The 23,109-nt window shown below is 63.7% G+C and overlaps 14 non-coding genes across 14 annotated transcripts; all 14 read right to left on the reverse strand.

Annotated features, from left to right (window-relative positions):
* Positions 1-1,319: 1,319 nt before the first annotated feature.
* Positions 1,320-1,391, reverse strand: TRNAD-GUC (transfer RNA aspartic acid (anticodon GUC)). Its single transcript has one exon. It is a non-coding gene; the product is annotated as a tRNA-Asp (tRNA).
* Positions 1,392-2,732: 1,341 nt separating this feature from the next.
* Positions 2,733-2,804, reverse strand: TRNAD-GUC (transfer RNA aspartic acid (anticodon GUC)). Its single transcript has one exon. It is a non-coding gene; the product is annotated as a tRNA-Asp (tRNA).
* A 2,753-nt stretch (positions 2,805-5,557) lies between these two features.
* On the reverse strand, positions 5,558-5,629 carry TRNAD-GUC (transfer RNA aspartic acid (anticodon GUC)). The gene has a single exon. It is a non-coding gene; the product is annotated as a tRNA-Asp (tRNA).
* Positions 5,630-8,383: 2,754 nt separating this feature from the next.
* On the reverse strand, positions 8,384-8,455 carry TRNAD-GUC (transfer RNA aspartic acid (anticodon GUC)). The gene has a single exon. It is a non-coding gene; the product is annotated as a tRNA-Asp (tRNA).
* A 1,341-nt stretch (positions 8,456-9,796) lies between these two features.
* TRNAD-GUC (transfer RNA aspartic acid (anticodon GUC)) lies at positions 9,797-9,868 on the reverse strand. Its single transcript has one exon. It is a non-coding gene; the product is annotated as a tRNA-Asp (tRNA).
* A 1,341-nt stretch (positions 9,869-11,209) lies between these two features.
* Positions 11,210-11,281, reverse strand: TRNAD-GUC (transfer RNA aspartic acid (anticodon GUC)). Its single transcript has one exon. It is a non-coding gene; the product is annotated as a tRNA-Asp (tRNA).
* A 1,341-nt stretch (positions 11,282-12,622) lies between these two features.
* On the reverse strand, positions 12,623-12,694 carry TRNAD-GUC (transfer RNA aspartic acid (anticodon GUC)). The gene has a single exon. It is a non-coding gene; the product is annotated as a tRNA-Asp (tRNA).
* Positions 12,695-14,035: 1,341 nt separating this feature from the next.
* On the reverse strand, positions 14,036-14,107 carry TRNAD-GUC (transfer RNA aspartic acid (anticodon GUC)). Its single transcript has one exon. It is a non-coding gene; the product is annotated as a tRNA-Asp (tRNA).
* Positions 14,108-15,448: 1,341 nt separating this feature from the next.
* TRNAD-GUC (transfer RNA aspartic acid (anticodon GUC)) lies at positions 15,449-15,520 on the reverse strand. Its single transcript has one exon. It is a non-coding gene; the product is annotated as a tRNA-Asp (tRNA).
* Positions 15,521-16,861: 1,341 nt separating this feature from the next.
* TRNAD-GUC (transfer RNA aspartic acid (anticodon GUC)) lies at positions 16,862-16,933 on the reverse strand. The gene has a single exon. It is a non-coding gene; the product is annotated as a tRNA-Asp (tRNA).
* Positions 16,934-18,274: 1,341 nt separating this feature from the next.
* Positions 18,275-18,346, reverse strand: TRNAD-GUC (transfer RNA aspartic acid (anticodon GUC)). The gene has a single exon. It is a non-coding gene; the product is annotated as a tRNA-Asp (tRNA).
* A 1,341-nt stretch (positions 18,347-19,687) lies between these two features.
* On the reverse strand, positions 19,688-19,759 carry TRNAD-GUC (transfer RNA aspartic acid (anticodon GUC)). The gene has a single exon. It is a non-coding gene; the product is annotated as a tRNA-Asp (tRNA).
* A 1,341-nt stretch (positions 19,760-21,100) lies between these two features.
* On the reverse strand, positions 21,101-21,172 carry TRNAD-GUC (transfer RNA aspartic acid (anticodon GUC)). The gene has a single exon. It is a non-coding gene; the product is annotated as a tRNA-Asp (tRNA).
* A 1,341-nt stretch (positions 21,173-22,513) lies between these two features.
* On the reverse strand, positions 22,514-22,585 carry TRNAD-GUC (transfer RNA aspartic acid (anticodon GUC)). Its single transcript has one exon. It is a non-coding gene; the product is annotated as a tRNA-Asp (tRNA).
* Between the last annotated feature and the right edge of the window lie 524 nt (positions 22,586-23,109).

Genomic DNA, 23,109 nt, shown 5'->3' on the forward strand with positions numbered 1-23,109 from the left:
ACGCCTGCCCGGGGAGGCCTGCGGGGGATGCCCTGGCACACTCTGGCTTTCTCCCCTGGCCCCTCCTCCTTCGCCACGCTCCTCAAAGTCACGCCCTTGCAAAGCCTTGGCCATCTGCGAGGGCCCTGTGAGGGCTGCAGTTTCTCCGGCCCGCGCAGCCGTCCTTTTGCACGCCGCACGTTCCAAAGACTGGGCTTTCCCACCAGGGAAGGCGCTGCTCGTGGACGTCAGCGCCCGCAGAGAGGCCCCCTTGCTCTTCTTCCCATGCATCTACCTCCCAGGCCTGCCCTTCCCAAGCGCAAAGCAGGCGCCAGCTGCCGGCCGCCTTTGCACGGGCATGCCCTGAGGCGGAGCCACCTGTGACGTGGCTGGATTTGGAGAGCAACACGCAAGTGGTTCTTGCAAGCACTCTTGTGTCTTGGCCCCGAATCTTGGGCAAGCTGGGCCAAGCCAGTTGTCTACGAGAAGCTGCGGAGCGGCTGAGTCTCTTGCTAGTGCTCCTTCGCAGGTCTCCTTTTTCTGCTTGGCGTTCTCCGGATCGGCTCTGTACTTGCACTGGCCGTTTTAGTTTGTGGCAGAGCTGAGGAGGAGGTGTGGCAACCTCTGGTGCAAGGGTTCCTCGGGAAAGGAAGCAGTGCTCGACAGAGCAAGAAGCTTGCGGGGCTCCAGTGCACACGTGAGGAAGTTGCGTGTGAGCCTGTAAGGCAGCAGAGAAGCAATCGCCTCAGAGGGGACTTGGAGAGGTGCGGCGGCCATGGGACAGGCTCCCTCTGGGCCATGCTTCCACACAGGGAGAAGAATGGAATTCCCTGCCCAGAGGCAAGGGTATCAAGAGGCTGCCGAGGGCGCCTCCGTTTGTCTTCAGGCCAGCTCCTCACTTGAGGAGCATCTTCGCCATGAAGTGAGCGTGGCAGGATGGGTGACCCATGCTAAGAAAGGATGCGTTCCAGAGCCTTGGAAGAAAGCAGCCTAGTCCACCTGGGCCGCAAGGCGGCGTCCAGAAGTTTGCCGTCGGCGTACGGAATGGGATGGCTTCAGGGAAGTTCCTCTTAAGTGTCGCCTTCCTCCCCTGTGCAAGGGCACAGCGTCCCCCGAGTGGCGGGTGTGGAAGCTGGAGCCGGCGGCCCAAGATGCCGCCCGAGGCTTTCCGGAGGGCGAGGGGGCAGGGTCGAGGTCGCTCCGGAGGCGACAGCGTCGCCTTGCGGCCGAGACTCGGGGACACCGCTTAGTCAGGGGCGGCGGGTTGCGCGGGTGTGCCGAGGCTGAGGGCCGGGCAAGGGGAGAGTCCTTTCTGCCCGCGCAAAAGGGGGCGGGCAAAGCTCCCCGTCGGGGAATCGAACCCCGGTCTCCCGCGTGACAGGCGGGGATACTCGCCACTATACTAACGAGGAAAGGAGCAGGGCGGCCGTGCTCACGCCTGCCCGGGGAGGCCTGCGGGGGATGCCCTGGCACACTCTGGCTTTCTCCCCTGGCCCCTCCTCCTTCGCCACGCTCCTCAAAGTCACGCCCTTGCAAAGCCTTGGCCATCTGCGAGGGCCCTGTGAGGGCTGCAGTTTCTCCGGCCCGCGCAGCCGTCCTTTTGCACGCCGCACGTTCCAAAGACTGGGCTTTCCCACCAGGGAAGGCGCTGCTCGTGGACGTCAGCGCCCGCAGAGAGGCCCCCTTGCTCTTCTTCCCATGCATCTACCTCCCAGGCCTGCCCTTCCCAAGCGCAAAGCAGGCGCCAGCTGCCGGCCGCCTTTGCACGGGCATGCCCTGAGGCGGAGCCACCTGTGACGTGGCTGGATTTGGAGAGCAACACGCAAGTGGTTCTTGCAAGCACTCTTGTGTCTTGGCCCCGAATCTTGGGCAAGCTGGGCCAAGCCAGTTGTCTACGAGAAGCTGCGGAGCGGCTGAGTCTCTTGCTAGTGCTCCTTCGCAGGTCTCCTTTTTCTGCTTGGCGTTCTCCGGATCGGCTCTGTACTTGCACTGGCCGTTTTAGTTTGTGGCAGAGCTGAGGAGGAGGTGTGGCAACCTCTGGTGCAAGGGTTCCTCGGGAAAGGAAGCAGTGCTCGACAGAGCAAGAAGCTTGCGGGGCTCCAGTGCACACGTGAGGAAGTTGCGTGTGAGCCTGTAAGGCAGCAGAGAAGCAATCGCCTCAGAGGGGACTTGGAGAGGTGCGGCGGCCATGGGACAGGCTCCCTCTGGGCCATGCTTCCACACAGGGAGAAGAATGGAATTCCCTGCCCAGAGGCAAGGGTATCAAGAGGCTGCCGAGGGCGCCTCCGTTTGTCTTCAGGCCAGCTCCTCACTTGAGGAGCATCTTCGCCATGAAGTGAGCGTGGCAGGATGGGTGACCCATGCTAAGAAAGGATGCGTTCCAGAGCCTTGGAAGAAAGCAGCCTAGTCCACCTGGGCCGCAAGGCGGCGTCCAGAAGTTTGCCGTCGGCGTACGGAATGGGATGGCTTCAGGGAAGTTCCTCTTAAGTGTCGCCTTCCTCCCCTGTGCAAGGGCACAGCGTCCCCCGAGTGGCGGGTGTGGAAGCTGGAGCCGGCGGCCCAAGATGCCGCCCGAGGCTTTCCGGAGGGCGAGGGGGCAGGGTCGAGGTCGCTCCGGAGGCGACAGCGTCGCCTTGCGGCCGAGACTCGGGGACACCGCTTAGTCAGGGGCGGCGGGTTGCGCGGGTGTGCCGAGGCTGAGGGCCGGGCAAGGGGAGAGTCCTTTCTGCCCGCGCAAAAGGGGGCGGGCAAAGCTCCCCGTCGGGGAATCGAACCCCGGTCTCCCGCGTGACAGGCGGGGATACTCGCCACTATACTAACGAGGAAAGGAGCAGGGCGGCCGTGCTCACGCCTGCCCGGGGAGGCCTGCGGGGGATGCCCTGGCACACTCTGGCTTTCTCCCCTGGCCCCTCCTCCTTCGCCACGCTCCTCAAAGTCACGCCCTTGCAAAGCCTTGGCCATCTGCGAGGGCCCTGTGAGGGCTGCAGTTTCTCCGGCCCGCGCAGCCGTCCTTTTGCACGCCGCACGTTCCAAAGACTGGGCTTTCCCACCAGGGAAGGCGCTGCTCGTGGACGTCAGCGCCCGCAGAGAGGCCCCCTTGCTCTTCTTCCCATGCATCTACCTCCCAGGCCTGCCCTTCCCAAGCGCAAAGCAGGCGCCAGCTGCCGGCCGCCTTTGCACGGGCATGCCCTGAGGCGGAGCCACCTGTGACGTGGCTGGATTTGGAGAGCAACACGCAAGTGGTTCTTGCAAGCACTCTTGTGTCTTGGCCCCGAATCTTGGGCAAGCTGGGCCAAGCCAGTTGTCTACGAGAAGCTGCGGAGCGGCTGAGTCTCTTGCTAGTGCTCCTTCGCAGGTCTCCTTTTTCTGCTTGGCGTTCTCCGGATCGGCTCTGTACTTGCACTGGCCGTTTTAGTTTGTGGCAGAGCTGAGGAGGAGGTGTGGCAACCTCTGGTGCAAGGGTTCCTCGGGAAAGGAAGCAGTGCTCGACAGAGCAAGAAGCTTGCGGGGCTCCAGTGCACACGTGAGGAAGTTGCGTGTGAGCCTGTAAGGCAGCAGAGAAGCAATCGCCTCAGAGGGGACTTGGAGAGGTGCGGCGGCCATGGGACAGGCTCCCTCTGGGCCATGCTTCCACACAGGGAGAAGAATGGAATTCCCTGCCCAGAGGCAAGGGTATCAAGAGGCTGCCGAGGGCGCCTCCGTTTGTCTTCAGGCCAGCTCCTCACTTGAGGAGCATCTTCGCCATGAAGTGAGCGTGGCAGGATGGGTGACCCATGCTAAGAAAGGATGCGTTCCAGAGCCTTGGAAGAAAGCAGCCTAGTCCACCTGGGCCGCAAGGCGGCGTCCAGAAGTTTGCCGTCGGCGTACGGAATGGGATGGCTTCAGGGAAGTTCCTCTTAAGTGTCGCCTTCCTCCCCTGTGCAAGGGCACAGCGTCCCCCGAGTGGCGGGTGTGGAAGCTGGAGCCGGCGGCCCAAGATGCCGCCCGAGGCTTTCCGGAGGGCGAGGGGGCAGGGTCGAGGTCGCTCCGGAGGCGACAGCGTCGCCTTGCGGCCGAGACTCGGGGACACCGCTTAGTCAGGGGCGGCGGGTTGCGCGGGTGTGCCGAGGCTGAGGGCCGGGCAAGGGGAGAGTCCTTTCTGCCCGCGCAAAAGGGGGCGGGCAAAGCTCCCCGTCGGGGAATCGAACCCCGTCTCCCGCGTGACAGGCGGGGATACTCGCCACTATACTAACGAGGAAAGGAGCAGGGCGGCCGTGCTCACGCCTGCCCGGGGAGGCCTGCGGGGGATGCCCTGGCACACTCTGGCTTTCTCCCCTGGCCCCTCCTCCTTCGCCACGCTCCTCAAAGTCACGCCCTTGCAAAGCCTTGGCCATCTGCGAGGGCCCTGTGAGGGCTGCAGTTTCTCCGGCCCGCGCAGCCGTCCTTTTGCACGCCGCACGTTCCAAAGACTGGGCTTTCCCACCAGGGAAGGCGCTGCTCGTGGACGTCAGCGCCCGCAGAGAGGCCCCCTTGCTCTTCTTCCCATGCATCTACCTCCCAGGCCTGCCCTTCCCAAGCGCAAAGCAGGCGCCAGCTGCCGGCCGCCTTTGCACGGGCATGCCCTGAGGCGGAGCCACCTGTGACGTGGCTGGATTTGGAGAGCAACACGCAAGTGGTTCTTGCAAGCACTCTTGTGTCTTGGCCCCGAATCTTGGGCAAGCTGGGCCAAGCCAGTTGTCTACGAGAAGCTGCGGAGCGGCTGAGTCTCTTGCTAGTGCTCCTTCGCAGGTCTCCTTTTTCTGCTTGGCGTTCTCCGGATCGGCTCTGTACTTGCACTGGCCGTTTTAGTTTGTGGCAGAGCTGAGGAGGAGGTGTGGCAACCTCTGGTGCAAGGGTTCCTCGGGAAAGGAAGCAGTGCTCGACAGAGCAAGAAGCTTGCGGGGCTCCAGTGCACACGTGAGGAAGTTGCGTGTGAGCCTGTAAGGCAGCAGAGAAGCAATCGCCTCAGAGGGGACTTGGAGAGGTGCGGCGGCCATGGGACAGGCTCCCTCTGGGCCATGCTTCCACACAGGGAGAAGAATGGAATTCCCTGCCCAGAGGCAAGGGTATCAAGAGGCTGCCGAGGGCGCCTCCGTTTGTCTTCAGGCCAGCTCCTCACTTGAGGAGCATCTTCGCCATGAAGTGAGCGTGGCAGGATGGGTGACCCATGCTAAGAAAGGATGCGTTCCAGAGCCTTGGAAGAAAGCAGCCTAGTCCACCTGGGCCGCAAGGCGGCGTCCAGAAGTTTGCCGTCGGCGTACGGAATGGGATGGCTTCAGGGAAGTTCCTCTTAAGTGTCGCCTTCCTCCCCTGTGCAAGGGCACAGCGTCCCCCGAGTGGCGGGTGTGGAAGCTGGAGCCGGCGGCCCAAGATGCCGCCCGAGGCTTTCCGGAGGGCGAGGGGGCAGGGTCGAGGTCGCTCCGGAGGCGACAGCGTCGCCTTGCGGCCGAGACTCGGGGACACCGCTTAGTCAGGGGCGGCGGGTTGCGCGGGTGTGCCGAGGCTGAGGGCCGGGCAAGGGGAGAGTCCTTTCTGCCCGCGCAAAAGGGGGCGGGCAAAGCTCCCCGTCGGGGAATCGAACCCCGGTCTCCCGCGTGACAGGCGGGGATACTCGCCACTATACTAACGAGGAAAGGAGCAGGGCGGCCGTGCTCACGCCTGCCCGGGGAGGCCTGCGGGGGATGCCCTGGCACACTCTGGCTTTCTCCCCTGGCCCCTCCTCCTTCGCCACGCTCCTCAAAGTCACGCCCTTGCAAAGCCTTGGCCATCTGCGAGGGCCCTGTGAGGGCTGCAGTTTCTCCGGCCCGCGCAGCCGTCCTTTTGCACGCCGCACGTTCCAAAGACTGGGCTTTCCCACCAGGGAAGGCGCTGCTCGTGGACGTCAGCGCCCGCAGAGAGGCCCCCTTGCTCTTCTTCCCATGCATCTACCTCCCAGGCCTGCCCTTCCCAAGCGCAAAGCAGGCGCCAGCTGCCGGCCGCCTTTGCACGGGCATGCCCTGAGGCGGAGCCACCTGTGACGTGGCTGGATTTGGAGAGCAACACGCAAGTGGTTCTTGCAAGCACTCTTGTGTCTTGGCCCCGAATCTTGGGCAAGCTGGGCCAAGCCAGTTGTCTACGAGAAGCTGCGGAGCGGCTGAGTCTCTTGCTAGTGCTCCTTCGCAGGTCTCCTTTTTCTGCTTGGCGTTCTCCGGATCGGCTCTGTACTTGCACTGGCCGTTTTAGTTTGTGGCAGAGCTGAGGAGGAGGTGTGGCAACCTCTGGTGCAAGGGTTCCTCGGGAAAGGAAGCAGTGCTCGACAGAGCAAGAAGCTTGCGGGGCTCCAGTGCACACGTGAGGAAGTTGCGTGTGAGCCTGTAAGGCAGCAGAGAAGCAATCGCCTCAGAGGGGACTTGGAGAGGTGCGGCGGCCATGGGACAGGCTCCCTCTGGGCCATGCTTCCACACAGGGAGAAGAATGGAATTCCCTGCCCAGAGGCAAGGGTATCAAGAGGCTGCCGAGGGCGCCTCCGTTTGTCTTCAGGCCAGCTCCTCACTTGAGGAGCATCTTCGCCATGAAGTGAGCGTGGCAGGATGGGTGACCCATGCTAAGAAAGGATGCGTTCCAGAGCCTTGGAAGAAAGCAGCCTAGTCCACCTGGGCCGCAAGGCGGCGTCCAGAAGTTTGCCGTCGGCGTACGGAATGGGATGGCTTCAGGGAAGTTCCTCTTAAGTGTCGCCTTCCTCCCCTGTGCAAGGGCACAGCGTCCCCCGAGTGGCGGGTGTGGAAGCTGGAGCCGGCGGCCAAAGATGCCGCCCGAGGCTTTCCGGAGGGCGAGGGGGCAGGGTCGAGGTCGCTCCGGAGGCGACAGCGTCGCCTTGCGGCCGAGACTCGGGGACACCGCTTAGTCAGGGGCGGCGGGTTGCGCGGGTGTGCCGAGGCTGAGGGCCGGGCAAGGGGAGAGTCCTTTCTGCCCGCGCAAAAGGGGGCGGGCAAAGCTCCCCGGCGGGGAATCGAACCCCGGTCTCCCGCGTGACAGGCGGGGATACTCGCCACTATACTAACGAGGAAAGGAGCAGGGCGGCCGTGCTCACGCCTGCCCGGGGAGGCCTGCGGGGGATGCCCTGGCACACTCTGGCTTTCTCCCCTGGCCCCTCCTCCTTCGCCACGCTCCTCAAAGTCACGCCCTTGCAAAGCCTTGGCCATCTGCGAGGGCCCTGTGAGGGCTGCAGTTTCTCCGGCCCGCGCAGCCGTCCTTTTGCACGCCGCACGTTCCAAAGACTGGGCTTTCCCACCAGGGAAGGCGCTGCTCGTGGACGTCAGCGCCCGCAGAGAGGCCCCCTTGCTCTTCTTCCCATGCATCTACCTCCCAGGCCTGCCCTTCCCAAGCGCAAAGCAGGCGCCAGCTGCCGGCCGCCTTTGCACGGGCATGCCCTGAGGCGGAGCCACCTGTGACGTGGCTGGATTTGGAGAGCAACACGCAAGTGGTTCTTGCAAGCACTCTTGTGTCTTGGCCCCGAATCTTGGGCAAGCTGGGCCAAGCCAGTTGTCTACGAGAAGCTGCGGAGCGGCTGAGTCTCTTGCTAGTGCTCCTTCGCAGGTCTCCTTTTTCTGCTTGGCGTTCTCCGGATCGGCTCTGTACTTGCACTGGCCGTTTTAGTTTGTGGCAGAGCTGAGGAGGAGGTGTGGCAACCTCTGGTGCAAGGGTTCCTCGGGAAAGGAAGCAGTGCTCGACAGAGCAAGAAGCTTGCGGGGCTCCAGTGCACACGTGAGGAAGTTGCGTGTGAGCCTGTAAGGCAGCAGAGAAGCAATCGCCTCAGAGGGGACTTGGAGAGGTGCGGCGGCCATGGGACAGGCTCCCTCTGGGCCATGCTTCCACACAGGGAGAAGAATGGAATTCCCTGCCCAGAGGCAAGGGTATCAAGAGGCTGCCGAGGGCGCCTCCGTTTGTCTTCAGGCCAGCTCCTCACTTGAGGAGCATCTTCGCCATGAAGTGAGCGTGGCAGGATGGGTGACCCATGCTAAGAAAGGATGCGTTCCAGAGCCTTGGAAGAAAGCAGCCTAGTCCACCTGGGCCGCAAGGCGGCGTCCAGAAGTTTGCCGTCGGCGTACGGAATGGGATGGCTTCAGGGAAGTTCCTCTTAAGTGTCGCCTTCCTCCCCTGTGCAAGGGCACAGCGTCCCCCGAGTGGCGGGTGTGGAAGCTGGAGCCGGCGGCCAAAGATGCCGCCCGAGGCTTTCCGGAGGGCGAGGGGGCAGGGTCGAGGTCGCTCCGGAGGCGACAGCGTCGCCTTGCGGCCGAGACTCGGGGACACCGCTTAGTCAGGGGCGGCGGGTTGCGCGGGTGTGCCGAGGCTGAGGGCCGGGCAAGGGGAGAGTCCTTTCTGCCCGCGCAAAAGGGGGCGGGCAAAGCTCCCCGTCGGGGAATCGAACCCCGGTCTCCCGCGTGACAGGCGGGGATACTCGCCACTATACTAACGAGGAAAGGAGCAGGGCGGCCGTGCTCACGCCTGCCCGGGGAGGCCTGCGGGGGATGCCCTGGCACACTCTGGCTTTCTCCCCTGGCCCCTCCTCCTTCGCCACGCTCCTCAAAGTCACGCCCTTGCAAAGCCTTGGCCATCTGCGAGGGCCCTGTGAGGGCTGCAGTTTCTCCGGCCCGCGCAGCCGTCCTTTTGCACGCCGCACGTTCCAAAGACTGGGCTTTCCCACCAGGGAAGGCGCTGCTCGTGGACGTCAGCGCCCGCAGAGAGGCCCCCTTGCTCTTCTTCCCATGCATCTACCTCCCAGGCCTGCCCTTCCCAAGCGCAAAGCAGGCGCCAGCTGCCGGCCGCCTTTGCACGGGCATGCCCTGAGGCGGAGCCACCTGTGACGTGGCTGGATTTGGAGAGCAACACGCAAGTGGTTCTTGCAAGCACTCTTGTGTCTTGGCCCCGAATCTTGGGCAAGCTGGGCCAAGCCAGTTGTCTACGAGAAGCTGCGGAGCGGCTGAGTCTCTTGCTAGTGCTCCTTCGCAGGTCTCCTTTTTCTGCTTGGCGTTCTCCGGATCGGCTCTGTACTTGCACTGGCCGTTTTAGTTTGTGGCAGAGCTGAGGAGGAGGTGTGGCAACCTCTGGTGCAAGGGTTCCTCGGGAAAGGAAGCAGTGCTCGACAGAGCAAGAAGCTTGCGGGGCTCCAGTGCACACGTGAGGAAGTTGCGTGTGAGCCTGTAAGGCAGCAGAGAAGCAATCGCCTCAGAGGGGACTTGGAGAGGTGCGGCGGCCATGGGACAGGCTCCCTCTGGGCCATGCTTCCACACAGGGAGAAGAATGGAATTCCCTGCCCAGAGGCAAGGGTATCAAGAGGCTGCCGAGGGCGCCTCCGTTTGTCTTCAGGCCAGCTCCTCACTTGAGGAGCATCTTCGCCATGAAGTGAGCGTGGCAGGATGGGTGACCCATGCTAAGAAAGGATGCGTTCCAGAGCCTTGGAAGAAAGCAGCCTAGTCCACCTGGGCCGCAAGGCGGCGTCCAGAAGTTTGCCGTCGGCGTACGGAATGGGATGGCTTCAGGGAAGTTCCTCTTAAGTGTCGCCTTCCTCCCCTGTGCAAGGGCACAGCGTCCCCCGAGTGGCGGGTGTGGAAGCTGGAGCCGGCGGCCAAAGATGCCGCCCGAGGCTTTCCGGAGGGCGAGGGGGCAGGGTCGAGGTCGCTCCGGAGGCGACAGCGTCGCCTTGCGGCCGAGACTCGGGGACACCGCTTAGTCAGGGGCGGCGGGTTGCGCGGGTGTGCCGAGGCTGAGGGCCGGGCAAGGGGAGAGTCCTTTCTGCCCGCGCAAAAGGGGGCGGGCAAAGCTCCCCGTCGGGGAATCGAACCCCGGTCTCCCGCGTGACAGGCGGGGATACTCGCCACTATACTAACGAGGAAAGGAGCAGGGCGGCCGTGCTCACGCCTGCCCGGGGAGGCCTGCGGGGGATGCCCTGGCACACTCTGGCTTTCTCCCCTGGCCCCTCCTCCTTCGCCACGCTCCTCAAAGTCACGCCCTTGCAAAGCCTTGGCCATCTGCGAGGGCCCTGTGAGGGCTGCAGTTTCTCCGGCCCGCGCAGCCGTCCTTTTGCACGCCGCACGTTCCAAAGACTGGGCTTTCCCACCAGGGAAGGCGCTGCTCGTGGACGTCAGCGCCCGCAGAGAGGCCCCCTTGCTCTTCTTCCCATGCATCTACCTCCCAGGCCTGCCCTTCCCAAGCGCAAAGCAGGCGCCAGCTGCCGGCCGCCTTTGCACGGGCATGCCCTGAGGCGGAGCCACCTGTGACGTGGCTGGATTTGGAGAGCAACACGCAAGTGGTTCTTGCAAGCACTCTTGTGTCTTGGCCCCGAATCTTGGGCAAGCTGGGCCAAGCCAGTTGTCTACGAGAAGCTGCGGAGCGGCTGAGTCTCTTGCTAGTGCTCCTTCGCAGGTCTCCTTTTTCTGCTTGGCGTTCTCCGGATCGGCTCTGTACTTGCACTGGCCGTTTTAGTTTGTGGCAGAGCTGAGGAGGAGGTGTGGCAACCTCTGGTGCAAGGGTTCCTCGGGAAAGGAAGCAGTGCTCGACAGAGCAAGAAGCTTGCGGGGCTCCAGTGCACACGTGAGGAAGTTGCGTGTGAGCCTGTAAGGCAGCAGAGAAGCAATCGCCTCAGAGGGGACTTGGAGAGGTGCGGCGGCCATGGGACAGGCTCCCTCTGGGCCATGCTTCCACACAGGGAGAAGAATGGAATTCCCTGCCCAGAGGCAAGGGTATCAAGAGGCTGCCGAGGGCGCCTCCGTTTGTCTTCAGGCCAGCTCCTCACTTGAGGAGCATCTTCGCCATGAAGTGAGCGTGGCAGGATGGGTGACCCATGCTAAGAAAGGATGCGTTCCAGAGCCTTGGAAGAAAGCAGCCTAGTCCACCTGGGCCGCAAGGCGGCGTCCAGAAGTTTGCCGTCGGCGTACGGAATGGGATGGCTTCAGGGAAGTTCCTCTTAAGTGTCGCCTTCCTCCCCTGTGCAAGGGCACAGCGTCCCCCGAGTGGCGGGTGTGGAAGCTGGAGCCGGCGGCCAAAGATGCCGCCCGAGGCTTTCCGGAGGGCGAGGGGGCAGGGTCGAGGTCGCTCCGGAGGCGACAGCGTCGCCTTGCGGCCGAGACTCGGGGACACCGCTTAGTCAGGGGCGGCGGGTTGCGCGGGTGTGCCGAGGCTGAGGGCCGGGCAAGGGGAGAGTCCTTTCTGCCCGCGCAAAAGGGGGCGGGCAAAGCTCCCCGTCGGGGAATCGAACCCCGGTCTCCCGCGTGACAGGCGGGGATACTCGCCACTATACTAACGAGGAAAGGAGCAGGGCGGCCGTGCTCACGCCTGCCCGGGGAGGCCTGCGGGGGATGCCCTGGCACACTCTGGCTTTCTCCCCTGGCCCCTCCTCCTTCGCCACGCTCCTCAAAGTCACGCCCTTGCAAAGCCTTGGCCATCTGCGAGGGCCCTGTGAGGGCTGCAGTTTCTCCGGCCCGCGCAGCCGTCCTTTTGCACGCCGCACGTTCCAAAGACTGGGCTTTCCCACCAGGGAAGGCGCTGCTCGTGGACGTCAGCGCCCGCAGAGAGGCCCCCTTGCTCTTCTTCCCATGCATCTACCTCCCAGGCCTGCCCTTCCCAAGCGCAAAGCAGGCGCCAGCTGCCGGCCGCCTTTGCACGGGCATGCCCTGAGGCGGAGCCACCTGTGACGTGGCTGGATTTGGAGAGCAACACGCAAGTGGTTCTTGCAAGCACTCTTGTGTCTTGGCCCCGAATCTTGGGCAAGCTGGGCCAAGCCAGTTGTCTACGAGAAGCTGCGGAGCGGCTGAGTCTCTTGCTAGTGCTCCTTCGCAGGTCTCCTTTTTCTGCTTGGCGTTCTCCGGATCGGCTCTGTACTTGCACTGGCCGTTTTAGTTTGTGGCAGAGCTGAGGAGGAGGTGTGGCAACCTCTGGTGCAAGGGTTCCTCGGGAAAGGAAGCAGTGCTCGACAGAGCAAGAAGCTTGCGGGGCTCCAGTGCACACGTGAGGAAGTTGCGTGTGAGCCTGTAAGGCAGCAGAGAAGCAATCGCCTCAGAGGGGACTTGGAGAGGTGCGGCGGCCATGGGACAGGCTCCCTCTGGGCCATGCTTCCACACAGGGAGAAGAATGGAATTCCCTGCCCAGAGGCAAGGGTATCAAGAGGCTGCCGAGGGCGCCTCCGTTTGTCTTCAGGCCAGCTCCTCACTTGAGGAGCATCTTCGCCATGAAGTGAGCGTGGCAGGATGGGTGACCCATGCTAAGAAAGGATGCGTTCCAGAGCCTTGGAAGAAAGCAGCCTAGTCCACCTGGGCCGCAAGGCGGCGTCCAGAAGTTTGCCGTCGGCGTACGGAATGGGATGGCTTCAGGGAAGTTCCTCTTAAGTGTCGCCTTCCTCCCCTGTGCAAGGGCACAGCGTCCCCCGAGTGGCGGGTGTGGAAGCTGGAGCCGGCGGCCAAAGATGCCGCCCGAGGCTTTCCGGAGGGCGAGGGGGCAGGGTCGAGGTCGCTCCGGAGGCGACAGCGTCGCCTTGCGGCCGAGACTCGGGGACACCGCTTAGTCAGGGGCGGCGGGTTGCGCGGGTGTGCCGAGGCTGAGGGCCGGGCAAGGGGAGAGTCCTTTCTGCCCGCGCAAAAGGGGGCGGGCAAAGCTCCCCGTCGGGGAATCGAACCCCGGTCTCCCGCGTGACAGGCGGGGATACTCGCCACTATACTAACGAGGAAAGGAGCAGGGCGGCCGTGCTCACGCCTGCCCGGGGAGGCCTGCGGGGGATGCCCTGGCACACTCTGGCTTTCTCCCCTGGCCCCTCCTCCTTCGCCACGCTCCTCAAAGTCACGCCCTTGCAAAGCCTTGGCCATCTGCGAGGGCCCTGTGAGGGCTGCAGTTTCTCCGGCCCGCGCAGCCGTCCTTTTGCACGCCGCACGTTCCAAAGACTGGGCTTTCCCACCAGGGAAGGCGCTGCTCGTGGACGTCAGCGCCCGCAGAGAGGCCCCCTTGCTCTTCTTCCCATGCATCTACCTCCCAGGCCTGCCCTTCCCAAGCGCAAAGCAGGCGCCAGCTGCCGGCCGCCTTTGCACGGGCATGCCCTGAGGCGGAGCCACCTGTGACGTGGCTGGATTTGGAGAGCAACACGCAAGTGGTTCTTGCAAGCACTCTTGTGTCTTGGCCCCGAATCTTGGGCAAGCTGGGCCAAGCCAGTTGTCTACGAGAAGCTGCGGAGCGGCTGAGTCTCTTGCTAGTGCTCCTTCGCAGGTCTCCTTTTTCTGCTTGGCGTTCTCCGGATCGGCTCTGTACTTGCACTGGCCGTTTTAGTTTGTGGCAGAGCTGAGGAGGAGGTGTGGCAACCTCTGGTGCAAGGGTTCCTCGGGAAAGGAAGCAGTGCTCGACAGAGCAAGAAGCTTGCGGGGCTCCAGTGCACACGTGAGGAAGTTGCGTGTGAGCCTGTAAGGCAGCAGAGAAGCAATCGCCTCAGAGGGGACTTGGAGAGGTGCGGCGGCCATGGGACAGGCTCCCTCTGGGCCATGCTTCCACACAGGGAGAAGAATGGAATTCCCTGCCCAGAGGCAAGGGTATCAAGAGGCTGCCGAGGGCGCCTCCGTTTGTCTTCAGGCCAGCTCCTCACTTGAGGAGCATCTTCGCCATGAAGTGAGCGTGGCAGGATGGGTGACCCATGCTAAGAAAGGATGCGTTCCAGAGCCTTGGAAGAAAGCAGCCTAGTCCACCTGGGCCGCAAGGCGGCGTCCAGAAGTTTGCCGTCGGCGTACGGAATGGGATGGCTTCAGGGAAGTTCCTCTTAAGTGTCGCCTTCCTCCCCTGTGCAAGGGCACAGCGTCCCCCGAGTGGCGGGTGTGGAAGCTGGAGCCGGCGGCCCAAGATGCCGCCCGAGGCTTTCCGGAGGGCGAGGGGGCAGGGTCGAGGTCGCTCCGGAGGCGACAGCGTCGCCTTGCGGCCGAGACTCGGGGACACCGCTTAGTCAGGGGCGGCGGGTTGCGCGGGTGTGCCGAGGCTGAGGGCCGGGCAAGGGGAGAGTCCTTTCTGCCCGCGCAAAAGGGGGCGGGCAAAGCTCCCCGTCGGGGAATCGAACCCCGGTCTCCCGCGTGACAGGCGGGGATACTCGCCACTATACTAACGAGGAAAGGAGCAGGGCGGCCGTGCTCACGCCTGCCCGGGGAGGCCTGCGGGGGATGCCCTGGCACACTCTGGCTTTCTCCCCTGGCCCCTCCTCCTTCGCCACGCTCCTCAAAGTCACGCCCTTGCAAAGCCTTGGCCATCTGCGAGGGCCCTGTGAGGGCTGCAGTTTCTCCGGCCCGCGCAGCCGTCCTTTTGCACGCCGCACGTTCCAAAGACTGGGCTTTCCCACCAGGGAAGGCGCTGCTCGTGGACGTCAGCGCCCGCAGAGAGGCCCCCTTGCTCTTCTTCCCATGCATCTACCTCCCAGGCCTGCCCTTCCCAAGCGCAAAGCAGGCGCCAGCTGCCGGCCGCCTTTGCACGGGCATGCCCTGAGGCGGAGCCACCTGTGACGTGGCTGGATTTGGAGAGCAACACGCAAGTGGTTCTTGCAAGCACTCTTGTGTCTTGGCCCCGAATCTTGGGCAAGCTGGGCCAAGCCAGTTGTCTACGAGAAGCTGCGGAGCGGCTGAGTCTCTTGCTAGTGCTCCTTCGCAGGTCTCCTTTTTCTGCTTGGCGTTCTCCGGATCGGCTCTGTACTTGCACTGGCCGTTTTAGTTTGTGGCAGAGCTGAGGAGGAGGTGTGGCAACCTCTGGTGCAAGGGTTCCTCGGGAAAGGAAGCAGTGCTCGACAGAGCAAGAAGCTTGCGGGGCTCCAGTGCACACGTGAGGAAGTTGCGTGTGAGCCTGTAAGGCAGCAGAGAAGCAATCGCCTCAGAGGGGACTTGGAGAGGTGCGGCGGCCATGGGACAGGCTCCCTCTGGGCCATGCTTCCACACAGGGAGAAGAATGGAATTCCCTGCCCAGAGGCAAGGGTATCAAGAGGCTGCCGAGGGCGCCTCCGTTTGTCTTCAGGCCAGCTCCTCACTTGAGGAGCATCTTCGCCATGAAGTGAGCGTGGCAGGATGGGTGACCCATGCTAAGAAAGGATGCGTTCCAGAGCCTTGGAAGAAAGCAGCCTAGTCCACCTGGGCCGCAAGGCGGCGTCCAGAAGTTTGCCGTCGGCGTACGGAATGGGATGGCTTCAGGGAAGTTCCTCTTAAGTGTCGCCTTCCTCCCCTGTGCAAGGGCACAGCGTCCCCCGAGTGGCGGGTGTGGAAGCTGGAGCCGGCGGCCAAAGATGCCGCCCGAGGCTTTCCGGAGGGCGAGGGGGCAGGGTCGAGGTCGCTCCGGAGGCGACAGCGTCGCCTTGCGGCCGAGACTCGGGGACACCGCTTAGTCAGGGGCGGCGGGTTGCGCGGGTGTGCCGAGGCTGAGGGCCGGGCAAGGGGAGAGTCCTTTCTGCCCGCGCAAAAGGGGGCGGGCAAAGCTCCCCGTCGGGGAATCGAACCCCGGTCTCCCGCGTGACAGGCGGGGATACTCGCCACTATACTAACGAGGAAAGGAGCAGGGCGGCCGTGCTCACGCCTGCCCGGGGAGGCCTGCGGGGGATGCCCTGGCACACTCTGGCTTTCTCCCCTGGCCCCTCCTCCTTCGCCACGCTCCTCAAAGTCACGCCCTTGCAAAGCCTTGGCCATCTGCGAGGGCCCTGTGAGGGCTGCAGTTTCTCCGGCCCGCGCAGCCGTCCTTTTGCACGCCGCACGTTCCAAAGACTGGGCTTTCCCACCAGGGAAGGCGCTGCTCGTGGACGTCAGCGCCCGCAGAGAGGCCCCCTTGCTCTTCTTCCCATGCATCTACCTCCCAGGCCTGCCCTTCCCAAGCGCAAAGCAGGCGCCAGCTGCCGGCCGCCTTTGCACGGGCATGCCCTGAGGCGGAGCCACCTGTGACGTGGCTGGATTTGGAGAGCAACACGCAAGTGGTTCTTGCAAGCACTCTTGTGTCTTGGCCCCGAATCTTGGGCAAGCTGGGCCAAGCCAGTTGTCTACGAGAAGCTGCGGAGCGGCTGAGTCTCTTGCTAGTGCTCCTTCGCAGGTCTCCTTTTTCTGCTTGGCGTTCTCCGGATCGGCTCTGTACTTGCACTGGCCGTTTTAGTTTGTGGCAGAGCTGAGGAGGAGGTGTGGCAACCTCTGGTGCAAGGGTTCCTCGGGAAAGGAAGCAGTGCTCGACAGAGCAAGAAGCTTGCGGGGCTCCAGTGCACACGTGAGGAAGTTGCGTGTGAGCCTGTAAGGCAGCAGAGAAGCAATCGCCTCAGAGGGGACTTGGAGAGGTGCGGCGGCCATGGGACAGGCTCCCTCTGGGCCATGCTTCCACACAGGGAGAAGAATGGAATTCCCTGCCCAGAGGCAAGGGTATCAAGAGGCTGCCGAGGGCGCCTCCGTTTGTCTTCAGGCCAGCTCCTCACTTGAGGAGCATCTTCGCCATGAAGTGAGCGTGGCAGGATGGATGACCCATGCTCAGAAAGGATGCGTTCCAGAGCCTTGGAAGAAAGCAGCCTAGTCCACCTGGGCCGCAAGGCGGCGTCCAGAAGTTTGCCGTCGGCGTACGGAATGGGATGGCTTCAGGGAAGTTCCTCTTAAGTGTCGCCTTCCTCCCCTGTGCAAGGGCACAGCGTCCCCCGAGTGGCGGGTGTGGAAGCTGGAGCCGGCGGCCAAAGATGCCGCCCGAGGCTTTCCGGAGGGCGAGGGGGCAGGGTCGAGGTCGCTCCGGAGGCGACAGCGTCGCCTTGCGGCCGAGACTCGGGGACACCGCTTAGTCAGGGGCGGCGGGTTGCGCGGGTGTGCCGAGGCTGAGGGCCGGGCAAGGGGAGAGTCCTTTCTGCCCGCGCAAAAGGGGGCGGGCAAAGCTCCCCGTCGGGGAATCGAACCCCGGTCTCCCGCGTGACAGGCGGGGATACTCGCCACTATACTAACGAGGAAAGGAGCAGGGCGGCCGTGCTCACGCCTGCCCGGGGAGGCCTGCGGGGGATGCCCTGGCACACTCTGGCTTTCTCCCCTGGCCCCTCCTCCTTCGCCACGCTCCTCAAAGTCACGCCCTTGCAAAGCCTTGGCCATCTGCGAGGGCCCTGTGAGGGCTGCAGTTTCTCCGGCCCGCGCAGCCGTCCTTTTGCACGCCGCACGTTCCAAAGACTGGGCTTTCCCACCAGGGAAGGCGCTGCTCGTGGACGTCAGCGCCCGCAGAGAGGCCCCCTTGCTCTTCTTCCCATGCATCTACCTCCCAGGCCTGCCCTTCCCAAGCGCAAAGCAGGCGCCAGCTGCCGGCCGCCTTTGCACGGGCATGCCCTGAGGCGGAGCCACCTGTGACGTGGCTGGATTTGGAGAGCAACACGCAAGTGGTTCTTGCAAGCACTCTTGTGTCTTGGCCCCGAATCTTGGGCAAGCTGGGCCAAGCCAGTTGTCTACGAGAAGCTGCGGAGCGGCTGAGTCTCTTGCTAGTGCTCCTTCGCAGGTCTCCTTTTTCTGCTTGGCGTTCTCCGGATCGGCTCTGTACTTGCACTGGCCGTTTTAGTTTGTGGCAGAGCTGAGGAGGAGGTGTGGCAACCTCTGGTGCAAGGGTTCCTCGGGAAAGGAAGCAGTGCTCGACAGAGCAAGAAGCTTGCGGGGCTCCAGTGCACACGTGAGGAAGTTGCGTGTGAGCCTGTAAGGCAGCAGAGAAGCAATCGCCTCAGAGGGGACTTGGAGAGGTGCGGCGGCCATGGGACAGGCTCCCTCTGGGCCATGCTTCCACACAGGGAGAAGAATGGAATTCCCTGCCCAGAGGCAAGGGTATCAAGAGGCTGCCGAGGGCGCCTCCGTTTGTCTTCAGGCCAGCTCCTCACTTGAGGAGCATCTTCGCCATGAAGTGAGCGTGGCAGGATGGGTGACCCATGCTAAGAAAGGATGCGTTCCAGAGCCTTGGAAGAAAGCAGCCTAGTCCACCTGGGCCGCAAGGCGGCGTCCAGAAGTTTGCCGTCGGCGTACGGAATGGGATGGCTTCAGGGAAGTTCCTCTTAAGTGTCGCCTTCCTCCCCTGTGCAAGGGCACAGCGTCCCCCGAGTGGCGGGTGTGGAAGCTGGAGCCGGCGGCCAAAGATGCCGCCCGAGGCTTTCCGGAGGGCGAGGGGGCAGGGTCGAGGTCGCTCCGGAGGCGACAGCGTCGCCTTGCGGCCGAGACTCGGGGACACCGCTTAGTCAGGGGCGGCGGGTTGCGCGGGTGTGCCGAGGCTGAGGGCCGGGCAAGGGGAGAGTCCTTTCTGCCCGCGCAAAAGGGGGCGGGCAAAGCTCCCCGTCGGGGAATCGAACCCCGGTCTCCCGCGTGACAGGCGGGGATACTCGCCACTATACTAACGAGGAAAGGAGCAGGGCGGCCGTGCTCACGCCTGCCCGGGGAGGCCTGCGGGGGATGCCCTGGCACACTCTGGCTTTCTCCCCTGGCCCCTCCTCCTTCGCCACGCTCCTCAAAGTCACGCCCTTGCAAAGCCTTGGCCATCTGCGAGGGCCCTGTGAGGGCTGCAGTTTCTCCGGCCCGCGCAGCCGTCCTTTTGCACGCCGCACGTTCCAAAGACTGGGCTTTCCCACCAGGGAAGGCGCTGCTCGTGGACGTCAGCGCCCGCAGAGAGGCCCCCTTGCTCTTCTTCCCATGCATCTACCTCCCAGGCCTGCCCTTCCCAAGCGCAAAGCAGGCGCCAGCTGCCGGCCGCCTTTGCACGGGCATGCCCTGAGGCGGAGCCACCTGTGACGTGGCTGGATTTGGAGAGCAACACGCAAGTGGTTCTTGCAAGCACTCTTGTGTCTTGGCCCCGAATCTTGGGCAAGCTGGGCCAAGCCAGTTGTCTACGAGAAGCTGCGGAGCGGCTGAGTCTCTTGCTAGTGCTCCTTCGCAGGTCTCCTTTTTCTGCTTGGCGTTCTCCGGATCGGCTCTGTACTTGCACTGGCCGTTTTAGTTTGTGGCAGAGCTGAGGAGGAGGTGTGGCAACCTCTGGTGCAAGGGTTCCTCGGGAAAGGAAGCAGTGCTCGACAGAGCAAGAAGCTTGCGGGGCTCCAGTGCACACGTGAGGAAGTTGCGTGTGAGCCTGTAAGGCAGCAGAGAAGCAATCGCCTCAGAGGGGACTTGGAGAGGTGCGGCGGCCATGGGACAGGCTCCCTCTGGGCCATGCTTCCACACAGGGAGAAGAATGGAATTCCCTGCCCAGAGGCAAGGGTATCAAGAGGCTGCCGAGGGCGCCTCCGTTTGTCTTCAGGCCAGCTCCTCACTTGAGGAGCATCTTCGCCATGAAGTGAGCGTGGCAGGATGGATGACCCATGCTCAGAAAGGATGCGTTCCAGAGCCTTGGAAGAAAGCAGCCTAGTCCACCTGGGCCGCAAGGCGGCGTCCAGAAGTTTGCCGTCGGCGTACGGAATGGGATGGCTTCAGGGAAGTTCCTCTTAAGTGTCGCCTTCCTCCCCTGTGCAAGGGCACAGCGTCCCCCGAGTGGCGGGTGTGGAAGCTGGAGCCGGCGGCCAAAGATGCCGCCCGAGGCTTTCCGGAGGGCGAGGGGGCAGGGTCGAGGTCGCTCCGGAGGCGACAGCGTCGCCTTGCGGCCGAGACTCGGGGACACCGCTTAGTCAGGGGCGGCGGGTTGCGCGGGTGTGCCGAGGCTGAGGGCCGGGCAAGGGGAGAGTCCTTTCTGCCCGCGCAAAAGGGGGCGGGCAAAGCTCCCCGTCGGGGAATCGAACCCCGGTCTCCCGCGTGACAGGCGGGGATACTCGCCACTATACTAACGAGGAAAGGAGCAGGGCGGCCGTGCTCACGCCTGCCCGGGGAGGCCTGCGGGGGATGCCCTGGCACACTCTGGCTTTCTCCCCTGGCCCCTCCTCCTTCGCCACGCTCCTCAAAGTCACGCCCTTGCAAAGCCTTGGCCATCTGCGAGGGCCCTGTGAGGGCTGCAGTTTCTCCGGCCCGCGCAGCCGTCCTTTTGCACGCCGCACGTTCCAAAGACTGGGCTTTCCCACCAGGGAAGGCGCTGCTCGTGGACGTCAGCGCCCGCAGAGAGGCCCCCTTGCTCTTCTTCCCATGCATCTACCTCCCAGGCCTGCCCTTCCCAAGCGCAAAGCAGGCGCCAGCTGCCGGCCGCCTTTGCACGGGCATGCCCTGAGGCGGAGCCACCTGTGACGTGGCTGGATTTGGAGAGCAACACGCAAGTGGTTCTTGCAAGCACTCTTGTGTCTTGGCCCCGAATCTTGGGCAAGCTGGGCCAAGCCAGTTGTCTACGAGAAGCTGCGGAGCGGCTGAGTCTCTTGCTAGTGCTCCTTCGCAGGTCTCCTTTTTCTGCTTGGCGTTCTCCGGATCGGCTCTGTACTTGCACTGGCCGTTTTAGTTTGTGGCAGAGCTGAGGAGGAGGTGTGGCAACCTCTGGTGCAAGGGTTCCTCGGGAAAGGAAGCAGTGCTCGACAGAGCAAGAAGCTTGCGGGGCTCCAGTGCACACGTGAGGAAGTTGCGTGTGAGCCTGTAAGGCAGCAGAGAAGCAATCGCCTCAGAGGGGACTTGGAGAGGTGCGGCGGCCATGGGACAGGCTCCCTCTGGGCCATGCTTCCACACAGGGAGAAGAATGGAATTCCCTGCCCAGAGGCAAGGGTATCAAGAGGCTGCCGAGGGCGCCTCCGTTTGTCTTCAGGCCAGCTCCTCACTTGAGGAGCATCTTCGCCATGAAGTGAGCGTGGCAGGATGGGTGACCCATGCTAAGAAAGGATGCGTTCCAGAGCCTTGGAAGAAAGCAGCCTAGTCCACCTGGGCCGCAAGGCGGCGTCCAGAAGTTTGCCGTCGGCGTACGGAATGGGATGGCTTCAGGGAAGTTCCTCTTAAGTGTCGCCTTCCTCCCCTGTGCAAGGGCACAGCGTCCCCCGAGTGGCGGGTGTGGAAGCTGGAGCCGGCGGCCAAAGATGCCGCCCGAGGCTTTCCGGAGGGCGAGGGGGCAGGGTCGAGGTCGCTCCGGAGGCGACAGCGTCGCCTTGCGGCCGAGACTCGGGGACACCGCTTAGTCAGGGGCGGCGGGTTGCGCGGGTGTGCCGAGGCTGAGGGCCGGGCAAGGGGAGAGTCCTTTCTGCCCGCGCAAAAGGGGGCGGGCAAAGCTCCCCGTCGGGGAATCGAACCCCGGTCTCCCGCGTGACAGGCGGGGATACTCGCCACTATACTAACGAGGAAAGGAGCAGGGCGGCCGTGCTCACGCCTGCCCGGGGAGGCCTGCGGGGGATGCCCTGGCACACTCTGGCCCCCTCCCCTGGCCCCTCCTCCTTCGCCACGCTCCTCAAAGTCACGCCCTTGCAAAGCCTTGGCCATCTGCGAGGGCCCTGTGAGGGCTGCAGTTTCTCCGGCCCGCGCAGCCGTCCTTTTGCACGCCGCACGTTCCAAAGACTGGGCTTTCCCACCAGGGAAGGCGCTGCTCGTGGACGTCAGCGCCCGCAGAGAGGCCCCCTTGCTCTTCTTCCCATGCATCTACCTCCCAGGCCTGCCCTTCCCAAGCGCAAAGCAGGCGCCAGCTGCCGGCCGCCTTTGCACGGGCATGCCCTGAGGCGGAGCCACCTGTGACGTGGCTGGATTTGGAGAGCAACACGCAAGTGGTTCTTGCAAGCACTCTTGTGTCTTGGCCCCGAATCTTGGGCAAGCTGGGCCAAGCCAGTTGTCTACGAGAAGCTGCGGAGCGGCTGAGTCTCTTGCTAGTGCTCCTTCGCAGGTCTCCTTTTTCTGCTTGGCGTTCTCCGGATCGGCTCTGTACTTGCACTGGCCGTTTTAGTTTGTGGCAGAGCTGAGGAGGAGGTGTGGCAACCTCTGGTGCAAGGGTTCCTCGGGAAAGGAAGCAGTGCTCGACAGAGCAAGAAGCTTGCGGGGCTCCAGTGCACACGTGAGGAAGTTGCGTGTGAGCCTGTAAGGCAGCAGAGAAGCAATCGCCTCAGAGGGGACTTGGAGAGGTGCGGCGGCCATGGGACAGGCTCCCTCTGGGCCATGCTTCCACACAGGGAGAAGAATGGAATTCCCTGCCCAGAGGCAAGGGTATCAAGAGGCTGCCGAGGGCGCCTCCGTTTGTCTTCAGGCCAGCTCCTCACTTGAGGAGCATCTTCGCCATGAAGTGAGCGTGGCAGGATGGGTGACCCATGCTCAGAAAGGATGCGTTCCAGAGCCTTGGAAGAAAGCAGCCTAGTCCACCTGGGCCGCAAGGCGGCGTCCAGAAGTTTGCCGTCGGCGTACGGAATGGGATGGCTTCAGGGAAGTTCCTCTTAAGTGTCGCCTTCCTCCCCTGTGCAAGGGCACAGCGTCCCCCGAGTGGCGGGTGTGGAAGCTGGAGCCGGCGGCCAAAGATGCCGCCCGAGGCTTTCCGGAGGGCGAGGGGGCAGGGTCGAGGTCGCTCCGGAGGCGACAGCGTCGCCTTGCGGCCGAGACTCGGGGACACCGCTTAGTCAGGGGCGGCGGGTTGCGCGGGTGTGCCGAGGCTGAGGGCCGGGCAAGGGGAGAGTCCTTTCTGCCCGCGCAAAAGGGGGCGGGCAAAGCTCCCCGTCGGGGAATCGAACCCCGGTCTCCCGCGTGACAGGCGGGGATACTCGCCACTATACTAACGAGGAAAGGAGCAGGGCGGCCGTGCTCACGCCTGCCCGGGGAGGCCTGCGGGGGATGCCCTGGCACACTCTGGCTTTCTCCCCTGGCCCCTCCTCCTTCGCCACGCTCCTCAAAGTCACGCCCTTGCAAAGCCTTGGCCATCTGCGAGGGCCCTGTGAGGGCTGCAGTTTCTCCGGCCCGCGCAGCCGTCCTTTTGCACGCCGCACGTTCCAAAGACTGGGCTTTCCCACCAGGGAAGGCGCTGCTCGTGGACGTCAGCGCCCGCAGAGAGGCCCCCTTGCTCTTCTTCCCATGCATCTACCTCCCAGGCCTGCCCTTCCCAAGCGCAAAGCAGGCGCCAGCTGCCGGCCGCCTTTGCACGGGCATGCCCTGAGGCGGAGCCACCTGTGACGTGGCTGGATTTGGAGAGCAACACGCAAGTGGTTCTTGCAAGCACTCTTGTGTCTTGGCCCCGAATCTTGGGCAAGCTGGGCCAAGCCAGTTGTCTACGAGAAGCTGCGGAGCGGCTGAGTCTCTTGCTAGTGCTCCT

The sequence above is a fragment of the Carettochelys insculpta genome, chromosome 1 (genome assembly GCF_033958435.1).
Source record: "Carettochelys insculpta isolate YL-2023 chromosome 1, ASM3395843v1, whole genome shotgun sequence".
Lineage (NCBI taxonomy): Eukaryota > Metazoa > Chordata > Testudines > Carettochelyidae > Carettochelys > Carettochelys insculpta.